This window comes from Amphibalanus amphitrite, unplaced genomic scaffold, assembly GCF_019059575.1.
Source record: "Amphibalanus amphitrite isolate SeventyFive unplaced genomic scaffold, NRLGWU_Aamphi_draft 001110F_arrow, whole genome shotgun sequence".
In the NCBI taxonomy this organism is placed as follows: domain Eukaryota; kingdom Metazoa; phylum Arthropoda; class Thecostraca; order Balanomorpha; family Balanidae; genus Amphibalanus; species Amphibalanus amphitrite.
The window spans coordinates 173,058-185,692 of NW_024882604.1; positions in this window are offsets into that span (position 1 = coordinate 173,058).

Here is a 12,635-nt window from a genome sequence, read left to right on the forward strand (position 1 = left end):
TGATATTTGCATGGTAATAATACTCTTCGCTGGCGAATAAGTTCATATTAACCACGTACCGTTACCATGCACATAATGGTAGCAAAGAGTTACCTTTTCAATATACTCTTATCTTGCTGGTTTGATGAAAATGAACCCTCCAGGAGGTAGTAAAAAAGTTTTGAGTGCACGGTTGGCCGTTGAATCCCCCAAGGAATGCTGAAGGCTCGGGCGGGCGCGGTTTGAAAAGCAAATCCTTCTCTGTGGTGGGAAGGTAATGGAGTTCTTAGTGCACATGTCAGCCTGGATAATCACCATGACGGAGGTGATGTTCAGACCACCTCTATGCACACGAGATGACACAGGCAGTTGATGTTGGGTGGGTCACCTTTTAGTAAACCTCAGAAGCCTGACAAACAGTTTGAGCTTGATTGACCTGGACAATGACTTGCACGGATTCAGTGGACGATCAAAAGCAAGGAATCAAAGATCGGACGATGTGGAGGACGTCTTGAAAATTGAATCTGATAAAGATAAAGGAAATAAAACGCGGATCGATGAAGGGCAATATCACGCAGCAGCCAGGTGGCACCTGGCATTCAATCTGTCTGGGTGTGGAGTCGTCAAAGAACCTTTGAGGGACAAGGCCAGCTCACTGCGGTCACTGTAAAGGATGAGAAAGCCTTCAGCTCGCTGTGAGAGGGCGCGGAGAGAGCTTTCGGGTCACTGTAAGGGGAGATGAGGGTGTCAGAAGCGGGCTGGCGTGTCCGATGTTTGGGAGCGGCGCTCGCAGCGCGCAGGGTGGAGTGTCCCGCACTAATCCCCGTCGGACAGCGGTGTCAGAGTGCGTGGGAGGCGACGCTAAGTGCTCTCCGACGTCTCCAGCCTCCCTGAGCCAGCAGCGAACAGGTATGAACGATGCAACGCCGGTGCTGACTGTAAAGTGCACTTCCTGCTCCCTGTTCACCGCCTCCCTGTCGAAGATCAAGGTCTGGCGTCCGGTCCGCACAATAGCTGTGCCAGGTCTCAGTTCCTGCAACTTTGTCTCTCCCATCACAGAGTTTGGCAGTGGCTGATACAGCCATGTCTCATTTCCCCATCATCTACCGCCTATCCCAACTCTCACTACTTGAGTTCAGCCTGCAGTTTCCTGTACCTCGTCTCTAGCAGACAATGTACAGGAGAGGTTCGAACTAGGAAGTAAGCCGCCACACCGCGCCCGTCGTCGGATCCTGGGTCGTTTCCCGCAATACTAGCTCTGTCCGGCTAGTGTCATATAGTGCATCAAAGTTCGCCACGACTGCTAATGGTCACTTCAACTACACTGGAATCGAAGAGTTGTGAAATATGGACAGTCGAAGCTCAATGCCAGCGTCTAACTGTTGTGATGATTCCATGAATCTGGAAGACATCAGCTGGATTTGATTTCATCACAATGACGTGTCTGATGACAAAAAGTTACATGTCTTTCAGGTTCCATCTAGGGTTGACTATTAAGTAATGGAAGTGCCTTAAGCAATTAAACGGGTTTGCACGTGCACACATTATTTAGGTGTCATTTCATGCGCCGATCTTTTTCTATCCAATGGTGAAGACCACATGTCCCTAGCTACTTTTTGCTATAAGCTATCGCCGTTTTCCCAAGAGACCTCCCGAACCTGTGGCGCACCACCTGGCAATGGCCAAAGCCGCGCGCCAGCGCGCGTATTTACAAATTGCAACCGAGCTCCGCCGTGGGGTAAGGTGGGCAGGGGTTTTCGCACTACGGCTGCGGTTGAACTACCATCTGTGGTAGAAACTGCAGGATGATGGCGCGTTTCATACGAAATCTGGCGCAATCTTTGTTTGCTTCTGAACTTGTACTGTTATTGCTGTGAATTCTTGAAGTGGGAGTGTTTCATTAACAATTTGTGGATTATTTGAGTTTCTTTACATAAACATAGAATAATATTATGAAACATTGTGTGGAAACTGCAAATACTGATATGATCAATTACTTAGTTTGGGAATTGATACACATTTTGTAGAGATTTGTCTGGCAAATGGTGTAACACAAGGCCCTAACTACAAACAAACCTCAAGCCTATCATGATCTGAAGCTGTTGTAACAAATCAAAATTGCTTTGATGTTACATAATACCTTGTTGAAAAGACTGGAGCATGGTTCAAGATGATGTGTAAAAATTCAAGATTTGTGCAAAAGCTTATGACTGAAGAGCGAAAACAGTTCTATATGATGGCTCAATCAAACGTGGAAATGGACGACAAAAGTAGAGTTTCAACATTCCAGCATGTGAGAATAACTTCAGAAATTCATAGTTCTTGTAGTATTGCATTCTTCTTATGTACAGTTATAGGTTTTGTTAGGGTATTTCAAATTCATTGTGTCAGTTGAGATATAGATGGATTGCGGACAAAATTTAGAATCATTGCATGGTAGATAGGTACTTGTTCAGTAAAAAGGTATGTGATGAATGCCATGAGAAGGTTTTTTTATGATTTAATATATGGTCATTGTTGTACCTATAAAATGCAAGCTTACTAGCGCTTAGTTAAAAGCACTGAATCAAATCAAAAGTATTTGCTATGAATGTAAATATGTGCCTGCAAAGTATGTCAATAAATTTGTGTGATGTTGACCAGAGAGCTTTATCATCTGGACATTTATGTTGCTTCTTACATTAGGTGTTAAGCATAGTAATTACGGATGAACTTTGTGCCAATATCTTCAATGCACAATGTATGTAGTCTACATACAACCCTCACTGATCCTGCTATAGCTATAGGCATTTGGCACCAGCAAGACCAAGGGCATGAACTTCACAGTTGCACAACCCTTTGTCATGTACCACCAGTCACTTTTTTACTTAAGGTGCACATAGCAGTGCACACAACAATGCGCAGAGGGCCTACACAAAAACAACATGATTAGTGTGCACTATGCACAGCATCGTACCCCGATTATTGGAATATTTTGATCACTCAACAGTCAACAGTCAGAAGACAATAATTGAATATCACATTTATTATACATCATTTATCAAACAAGAGCATGATGACACACATTTTGACAAGCAATCATGGTAGTATTCCAATAAGTTTGACAGTCACCTCCTTGGGCGTCATTTTCCAGGAAGGTACCTCTGCAGGTGTTGTGGTAGGTTAGGTTGAATTGGGTTAAGTTAGGCGAAGTAAGGTGGTTAGGACCAGGTCAGACCGTAAGGCCTGGTCAGGTTTATTTTAATCTTTCATTCTAATTTGACATAGATACCTATTACCTATGTTTTTGCCCCAGCCTGAATTTTATTAGGTAAATAGTTAATTTTGCTTTGTTTTTTATCTGTCTTGTTTTGTTTTTTATCCCTTATGTTTTGCCCCATAGGCAAGGGTGGAGCTTTTCCAGGGAAGGTGGATGAGCAAAAGCCGTCAAACCTGCGATGGCCGGTTGTTAAGTTAGATAATGTGCAACACTAAATCAATTCTTTTAATTACAGAACTAACATTATGAATTACACAGACATTTCAAAGCTCCTCAATGCGAACAAGATTGGTTTGCTAAGCAATGAAGTTCTACAAATAAGCAAAAGTTGGAGGGCCAGAACGCTATTTTTCTCTGATGTAGTTTCGTAACATGTTACGAAGGCACCAAAACTACTTCAGTACAGGGTGTAACGAAATTATCGGGACATCTATTTTTTCGCCATATCTGTTTGCACAGTTTCCTAATCCTTCCTGATGTTAGAAGTGGGAATATTGGATGAATACGTGCCTCTGCTATCGGTTTTCAACTCAGCAGTGACCTGACCTTGTCATGTAACTCTTGCTCTGAGTAGGAGTCGATTCACAGACGGGTTCACATGGTAGGTTTTGTCTAAGGCAGTTGCGAGAAAGGGATACAATCTCTCCTTTCGTGGTAAAATTGCGTGGCAGCATCCACGGCGTCATGAGCCAGAAGCTGGTCTGCCAGCAGCTGGACATCAGCAGCAGCCAATTGCACATCTGCCTGAGGCGTAATAAGCTGGGACTTCGGTGGCACACTCAGCCCGGTCGCGACCACAAAAGCCGCCCTTTGTCAAGTGGTGAGGAGAGTCATCAAGATAGCGGCAAGGAAACGGCACCAATCAATCCGCAAATTGACTCGAATTCTTACCAAGTCAGATAATAAGAGGTCCCATATCATGGTTCACCGCTACCCGCCCTTTAACTTGGTTCTAGTGCCCCTTCAAACTGGAAAAGACAACCAAACTGACGCTGACGGGAAAACAACCAGTTCACCACCTTTCGCCTCACTTCAGATCGCGTCCACTGGTCGAAGAAAGATAACGGTGAGGTGGTCTGGTTGGATGGGTAGCCGTTTGAGCTGTATTATCCTTTGAATCGTCAAATCGGCCATGTATGGGCGGCCAGCCGCTTAAACTTGCTGGCCTTCGCCGCCGTCAAACATCCGGGTAATATCCAGATCTGAATTCTGAAGCATGTTCAGCTGCTTAGCAATGTTCCAATAGGACATAGTGTCACAGAATACCGCCATCAACGTCAAGTATTACCGGAGCAACATACTGGCTAATGAATGATTGGAGGCGCTCAACCAGACGGCATAAGAGGGCACGGTTTCTGAACGCGCACTGATGCCTGATTCAAGCCACGCTGTCTTCATGCGGGGCGGCGCGCCACTTAAAAGTCCCTAAAAGAACGGGAAGTGATGCCGATAGAACCTTCAATCATTCTGGACTAACGCTTATGACATGGAAAAAGTCGCGATCCCAATTCAATCGAAAACCTGTGGGCTCTTGTTCAGCAGGAGGTGTATGAAGAGCCACCCGCCATAACCATCGCTCAACCGCAGGTACATGTTTAGACGGTGTTGGTCCGCATCAAAGCCAGTGTGCTGGAGAATCTATTGGCTGAAATGCTCCAGAACATTCGCCACTGTGTTTTTATGAAAGGTGGCTACATGCTCAGTTAAAAGAAAAAGTACCAGATTGTTTTGCTTTTTAATTACAGCGGGAAGAAAGGTGTCCGGATAATTTCGCTACACCCCCTGTAATGTTCAAATGGTTGCTTAATTCCAAATCAGCTCCAAAAACTAGCCCAGAAACATGTAAAACTCGAAAAAGTGAACCGAGGTCATCAAAGGTCATTGAGCTGACCTGACCTTCAGGTGACCTTGACACCCACCCTAATGCATGGGACCAGCATCACATCACATGTTTCAACGCTTGAAACCACGTGAAGACTGCAACCGCGCGGCTAATACGAGCCGACATACGCCGAATCGCGATTCGGGCCAAACATGGTCTCTAGAATTAGGTCACAGGTCAAAGGCCATTTGGGTCAGGGTCATGAAATTTTCATGGTAGGTGTAAGATTGATAAAATCGGGGGTATTGAAAGTTTCGTCGCGATCGGATGGTTTTTACGCGAATTACTCACGAAAAAACGATGGGATCCGTTCAACGCCTCCCCCTATACGGGCGAGGGAAAAGCGCAACCAAAAAGGCAAAAATATGCACATGCGATAACCTATACTGCGAAAAAAGGTGCATCATTTTTGAACGTCGCCGACAAATTGTAATTACCCTAAGCTCAGGCAGATGTATGGTAGAAAATCCCCCAAGTGAAATACAATACGGCGGAAATAAAATACCCTACGGCGGAGCTCGGTTGCAATTTGTAAATACGCCGCCAGCGCCGAGTGCAAGGTCATTAGAGCTCAGTTTGTCGTAGGGAAAAGGCCTACCAATATCAGAAAATTTATTTTCTAGTATGGAGCGACGCAGCTTCCCCACAGACGATATGTCGGTGGTTTCATCGGTTTGAGAAAGAAAGCGCCGATCAGTCTTCTGGCGGCGTTCCAGGAGTGGGTCAAGACGAGGCTGGAATGGTGTGTGATGCTTGAAGGCGATTATTTGGAGTAGTGTATGCTGTCATTTATCGTGCCAATGTGTATTGTTTTGATGAAAATATAGAAATTGTCCATTGTGTAGCCATAACAATAAGCCAATAAGCTCTGATGACCTCGCGCTGGCGCTTGGCGCGCGATTTTGGCCATTGCCAGACTCCTTTTTCATGGTGCGCCGCAGGTTCGGGTGGTCTCTTGGGAAAACGACGATAGCTTGGAGCAAGAAGTAGCTAAGGACATGTGGTCTTCACCATTGGATAGAAAAAACATCGGCGCATGAAATGACACCAAGAAAACATGTGCACGTGCAAAAACGTTAAATTGCTTAAGGCACTTCCATTACTTAATAGTCAACCCTAGTAAAATCAACGTACACGTAGTCTGAGGTCTTCATTTATATGCAAAGCTCCCGAATTGGGATTAGCATTAGCCAGTAGCGCTGTGACAATTGTCAAGGGTGTCAGCTGCTCGAGTGTTTAGAGGGCCGCACAAGAGTTTCCCGTAGAGCTGAGCGACAGCTCTGATTGGCTTCTGGTAAGCCATTCAGTCTGCTGTGAGGCGACGTATACAGAAATTAGCAGCTGTGAATCGCGCCCGTCGATTGAGAGCCATTCATCTGGCAAACCAGTTACGGCTGATTTATGGGCTACGGCCTTGAGAAATAGGATGTCACTGATTGCAGTAATTGACCAGTGCGGTTAGGGTGTCGCTCTGTTAAGTAATAGTTGTGCTTCGCAATGACGAATGTGAGCTTCACATAATCACATACCTGGAGGGCTGTGGATGTCTGGCTGAAATCGAATCCATTCTTCAGGTCATGCATCCCCAAAAATAGCTTGAGAGCTCAAGAGCAGACCATAATCAAGGAGAATGTTGCATGACACACTGGTTTTATTCTCTGAGGGCAAGGAAAACATGCTTTTATAAAAAAAACAATCAAACACCCAGTGTAGTCGTGTTCCTTTGGGCTGGACTGACGTTCCCTCTCTAAGAAATCCAGTTAAATGTAGCGTGAAATCGTCCCAGGTTTCTCAGCTTCTGCGGTTCCAGGCAGGTATCACCTTTCATTGCGTGCTTATTGCGGCCTGTCTCACCCGCGGTCGGTCCCGGGGCACGTCAGCTCGCATCCTGCGGTCAGCACTATCGCAGAGGTGCCCAGGTGGTCACCGTCGCGCGCCGGGCCCGACCGAGGTCAGTTTTTGCGCCCCTCGTGCGCCGGCGACCGGCTCCTGTCAGCGGGACGCAGGTCAGGCCGCCGGCACTGCCGCCAGCTGGCCTTGGATCTGGGCACATGTAATGGGCTGTGAAATTGAGCCACGAAACTCGGGCGCTAGACCGTGAGGTTAGAGAGAATACCGCATTCACTAATGGATAAAAATGTAGAGATGAAGGTCGAGAAGTCAGGATATTACTCGTGAGATAGTAGATGTTAAAAGAGGCTTCTTTTATGCATTTTCAAATATGTGCAACCAGAGTTACCAAAGTACTTGCAGCAAAGCCCACAGCCTATAATGTGCTGCCTAGATTCATTACCAAAAGTGATGAAAAACTCAGATATGTTGAGTTCATGAGGCATTACTGTCTCATTCAGGTTTGGGAGCATAGATGGCTCATGGCTTCGTTGCACAATGCAGAAGTACACATGGAGATATAAGAGGATAAATGACTAAGGATCGATGCTGGGCTATAGAAGGCAATACATATTCCCAATGTGAGAACCAACAACCCTCATTTCCTTACCCCAGTCGCTTGTTTTTATTGAAAGAAGACCTATCATCTACGTATACATTGATGCGCCTTGTCTCCGTCCTCGGCGGTTCGTTGGTGTTCATCTTCCCAATATGGGAGACACTTTATCTTTCATCTCGATGGTATCAATAGCACGCTTGGACGGGAACAACAAGGACATTATTCAGGGGAGCTGCTGATTAATGACCAATAGTCCAGGATGTGGCCTGTAATTTTGGCCGGTTATTAGAGCTGGAAGTGAAAGTGAAGACCAATGAAATTGAGAAAGATGATCAGTGATGGTATTATGTTACAACTTAGATGTGTCCTGTAATATCGCAATAATAAAAAGTAGTTTGTGAGTTAGTCAAATGAAGCGCTGTGACTAGATACGTGATGCTTAGCTTAGATAAAGCTTTTAAATGCCGGACATCTATTGATTCAATAACAATCTCAGCGATCCTGGATCATATTACCGATTTAACGTACCAAAGGATTGAACACCAAACAAAGCAATCGGTTTCAGAAAAAAGACCAAGTAGCACTGATCATCTGTACCCAGATGATCGTACTCGAATAATCACTGCAAAGATGATCGACTGAAATCCTAACAGTGCTTCTCAAAAGTTACATTGATCCACTTAAGCTTTTACCAACAATGTAAGTACACGTCGATTTCGTAAAGTTTTTAAATAATTGCACTTTATATCCTTTCTTGCGGATACGCTCGGAAATATTTCACACTCAGTGACACATACCAATCTTTAAATGCTGGACGATTGTCTGCAATGCCCCAAATCCGGAGTTTGAAGTGTTCATGAATCATGAATCATGGACTACGAACCCTGGCCGCGAGCCACGAACCACAAAGACTGCGAATCATGAACCACGAACCACGGCCAAGGACCAGGGACCACAAACCAATAACCAGTGACCACGCAGCCTATCCGCTCCTATCAGCACATCAGTCGTGCCGCCGCCCCCATGTCGCCATGTGGCTACCGGCGGTCGATGGTGGCGAGACAACTGCCCGGATCATGTCGCTAAATAAGCAGAGTCGACCGACCCGCACCGTCTGCCCGCCCATTGTGTGGGGCTTCACGCGCGCCGTGGGGAGCTAATCCGTGGACCGGCTCCCGGCAGCTGTCAGCTCCCCTGTCAGCTGGAGCCGCTCAGAAGTACGGCTCTGAGCTCCCCATGGGACACGCGCAGACACGTCGTTATGCTTTACCTGGGCTATACGAGTAGCATAGGTTTACTTCATATATTCTTGGTTACTTATCGAATATGAGCGCGTAGGCGGCTGATTCAGTTTTACAAATCGCAGCTCCCCTGCACGCACTCTCTGGTTTTGTTGGCAATGCGTCAGCCGTCTTCCCTAGCTCTTGTGTGCCGCCTTGTGCCCGTTGTCGCAGTTGTCGCCTGCTCCGGAAAGTGAGGACAGCGTGGTCCCCTGAGTGCAGGCCGCTGTCTGTGAGGTCCACACCGCCGCGGACGTCGCTCTACACCCCGCCGACCTGTCATAACATCCGCCTCTCGGGCACGGACGGAAGGGTTGCAACACACGCGACCCTGGCGGCCGCGGACCGGCAGTGCACCCTCCATCGACAGCTCTTCGAGGCTGCGCTCTGCCAGACCGGAACAGGCCCCTCCGGTCGCGACAGAAAACACGGGATTAGAAAGGGAAACGACCTTGATTGGCAGCGCTTGGTCGGTTCCCACGCTCTGCGAAAGGAAGCTCCCGAGAGGAACAGGTTTGGGTGGGTTGACGAAAAGCGTGCAGGCGACAATGAGCTGTAAAGATGTGCGGTGCATCTGCAAAAGACAGATGATGAATCATATTGTTAAGTTGGATCTTATATAACCAAAGAAATCTACTGTGCCATTCAACTTTGTCAAGATTTCGCTGGAGCCTCCGTGAGTAGCAGGGCTGCGGAGTCGATGGATTTTCGGCGACTCCGACTCCGACTCCGACTCCGGCTTTCAAAAACCAGCTCCGACTCCGACTCCGACTCCGGGCAGAATTGTCGACTCCGACCGACTCCAACTCCCGACTCCGACTCCGCAGACCTAGCAGGGCTGCGGAGTCGACAGATTTTCGGTGACTCCGACTCCGACTCCGGCTCGGGTTTCTAAAATCGACTCCGACTCAGACTCCGACTCCGGTCACAACTGTCGACTCCGACCGACTCCGACTCCGACTCCGACTCCGACTCCGCAGCCCTGGAGTAGTATTACATGAACGGGCATGGGAGACGCCCAAAGACAGTTCGCGTTATATTACCCATGCAGGCTGGTTTCTTGGCAAGAGCAGCTCATGCACAATGCACCCTGTAGAAATCGGGTGATATCCAAAGGTTGGGACTTTTCAATGAAGACAATCACCATTCTTTAGAATTGTGATTTTCTTTTGAAAATCCCAACCTGAGCTACGTCTCTATAGGGGGACTTTTGCGTTTCTGCCGCGATTTGGGTCATTTTGCTTCCGAGAAAAACGGCTAGTTCGATTTTCTAGTTAGAATTGACGCTAACTTTATGGACATATTTTCTTGACATTTTCAGCGTTTGGTTCCGTATTGTAAGCAGTACCAGTTTTGTTGATCCTCACTTGGCTTATTTGCTTACTGCTAGTAAGTTGCTAATAAGTTGTAGGAGTCTGCAATGTTTTTTTAATTATCTAAGCGTGCCAGCACTATTTCTCACTGATTTGGCAAGACTCTACCCCAGAGAGTGTAGCTTTATTTTATTCATGCATCTGTTTAACAATGCATTTATCTATACCAGAAACATATTTTCCAGAGTATTTGAAAGATAAATACATAGTTAGATTCACATCAGTCACTAAAAAGGCACATATTGCGGAGATGATACATAACATTTTTTATTCGAACAACGAAAGGCATGTTTCACTATAACCACATCGATGATTTGTGGCATAGTTATCAGAGGAGGTTTTGGATGCAAAGGCCGCATCTTTACGTCAGTAGGTTGTCATGTGGCACTGTCATGGAATCAGTAAACCTCACATTTATGTCGCTTTGAATGCCTGTCTGCTAGTTTCATGAATTTTATCTTACCACGATATCTGCAAGTTCGCTGTAATATGCATATCACATCTTCAACTCCTCGCTATCCTCCGGAAAATTTCCGTCTGCTTGGAAGCTATCCTTCATCACCCCCATTCCCAAGGTCAACCCTCCAACCTCTTTCAACGATCTTAGACCCATTTCACTCACCCCGCTCTTCTCCAAAATCTTTGAAGGATTTTTGACAACCTGGATCATGGCTGACATTACCCCATCACTTGACCCACACCAGTTCGGAAACAGGCCAGGCTACTCTACGGTACATTACCTGATCTCGCTATATGACTTCCTGGCTAAGAACACAGACAGCTCTTCAAACGCTGCGGCCATCCTGGCGATCGATTTTTCCAAGGCCTTCGACCTGGTTAGCCATGATGTCGTGCTCAGGAAGCTACTGGACCAGCAAGTTCGTCCCTCCATCGTGCCTACAGTAGCCAGCTTCCTCAACGAGCGGAAACAGGTCGTTCGACTTGGTGGCTCGAATCCTGTCTCATCAGAGCTCACTACCACGTGTGGAACGCCCCAAGGGACAAAAATCGCCCCGATTGCATTTTTGGCTCATATAAATGACTGCGCAGTTACCGAAGATCATCGATGGAAGTATGTGGACGACCTCAGTATCGGCATCCTGTCTCCTGCAAGAGATGCAAACATTGTCCTTCAGAAAGCCCAGACGGCCGCATCCACTCTGGAAACATGGTCAGAGAACAATCTCATGAAGATCAACGGAAAAAAGTGTCATATACTCATCTGCAACTTCTCTCACAACACGGATATGGACGGCGCAGTAATCATTAACAACGAACCAGTACCTGTCGTCTCTACCATGAAACTTCTCGGAGTCCATATTACTTCTGACTTAAAGTGGACGGCAAATACAAATCATATCACAAAAAACGCCTCTCGCAGGCTGTTCATGCTCACAGTCCTCCGTCAGTTCCATGCAGATCTGAGCGATATCCGCGCCGTCTACATCAGCTTCATTCGTCCATGTCTGGAATACTGCTCTCAACTGTGGCACACGGGACTGACACAGCAACAAGCACAAGCAATCGAGCAAGTTCAGAAAAGAGCTTGCAAAATCATGATAGGATACGAAAACTACACCGACTACGCCTCTGCCTGCCAGCTCCTCAACCTCGAGACTCTGAGCGAGCGTCGCGATGCTGTCCTCTGCAAGCTGGCGGCCGACATCCTCGCCAACCCCGCCCACCCACTGTACCCGGGCGAGCAGCTGGCAAATGTGAGGCGCCCTCTGCGCCGGCAGCGAAAGTTTGTCGTACCGCGGGCCAAAACGGAGCGGTATAAAAAGTCCACTGTGCCTGTACTCATAGATCTAATGAACAAGATGTGATCCCCACGTAGATATGTTCGGAGCTCTTTTGAAATGCACTGTGTTTTTAACCCATTTATGCCCAGGAATATTGACCATCATGAAAATCGATGAAATCAAGATATGTTACGCTTCTACCAGGGCCTTGCATGGAATCGAAAATAATTTTTGCCGGCAGCAAAAGTTTTTCGAGAAAAACGTAAAAAACGTGCGTTGCGAAATCGCAACGAAGGGCACACCGGGCGCCATCAGCGTTGCGAAAACGCAACGACGGGCACATCAGACGGACATAAAGTACACTAAACCGCCGTATATGCTAGTTTGTTTTAACATATATTTCACCAACTGTTGAAAAATATTGCTCGAGAATGCGGAACCCACATCCCTCATGCTTTATTACCCGCCTAAGAGCCTCAATGAGGGAGCATAACTTAAGGGTTCGCGAACGGGGAGATGGCAACAAACGGTCATTATCAACAACAATTGTCGATTTAAAGTACCTGGTGGTCGGCACGTACCCTGGGAGGTGCTTTCTTTTTGGAAGTTAGACAGAGCCATTAGCCCATTACCCTCTCATATGAGAACCCCAAACTGAAAACAATTTAACC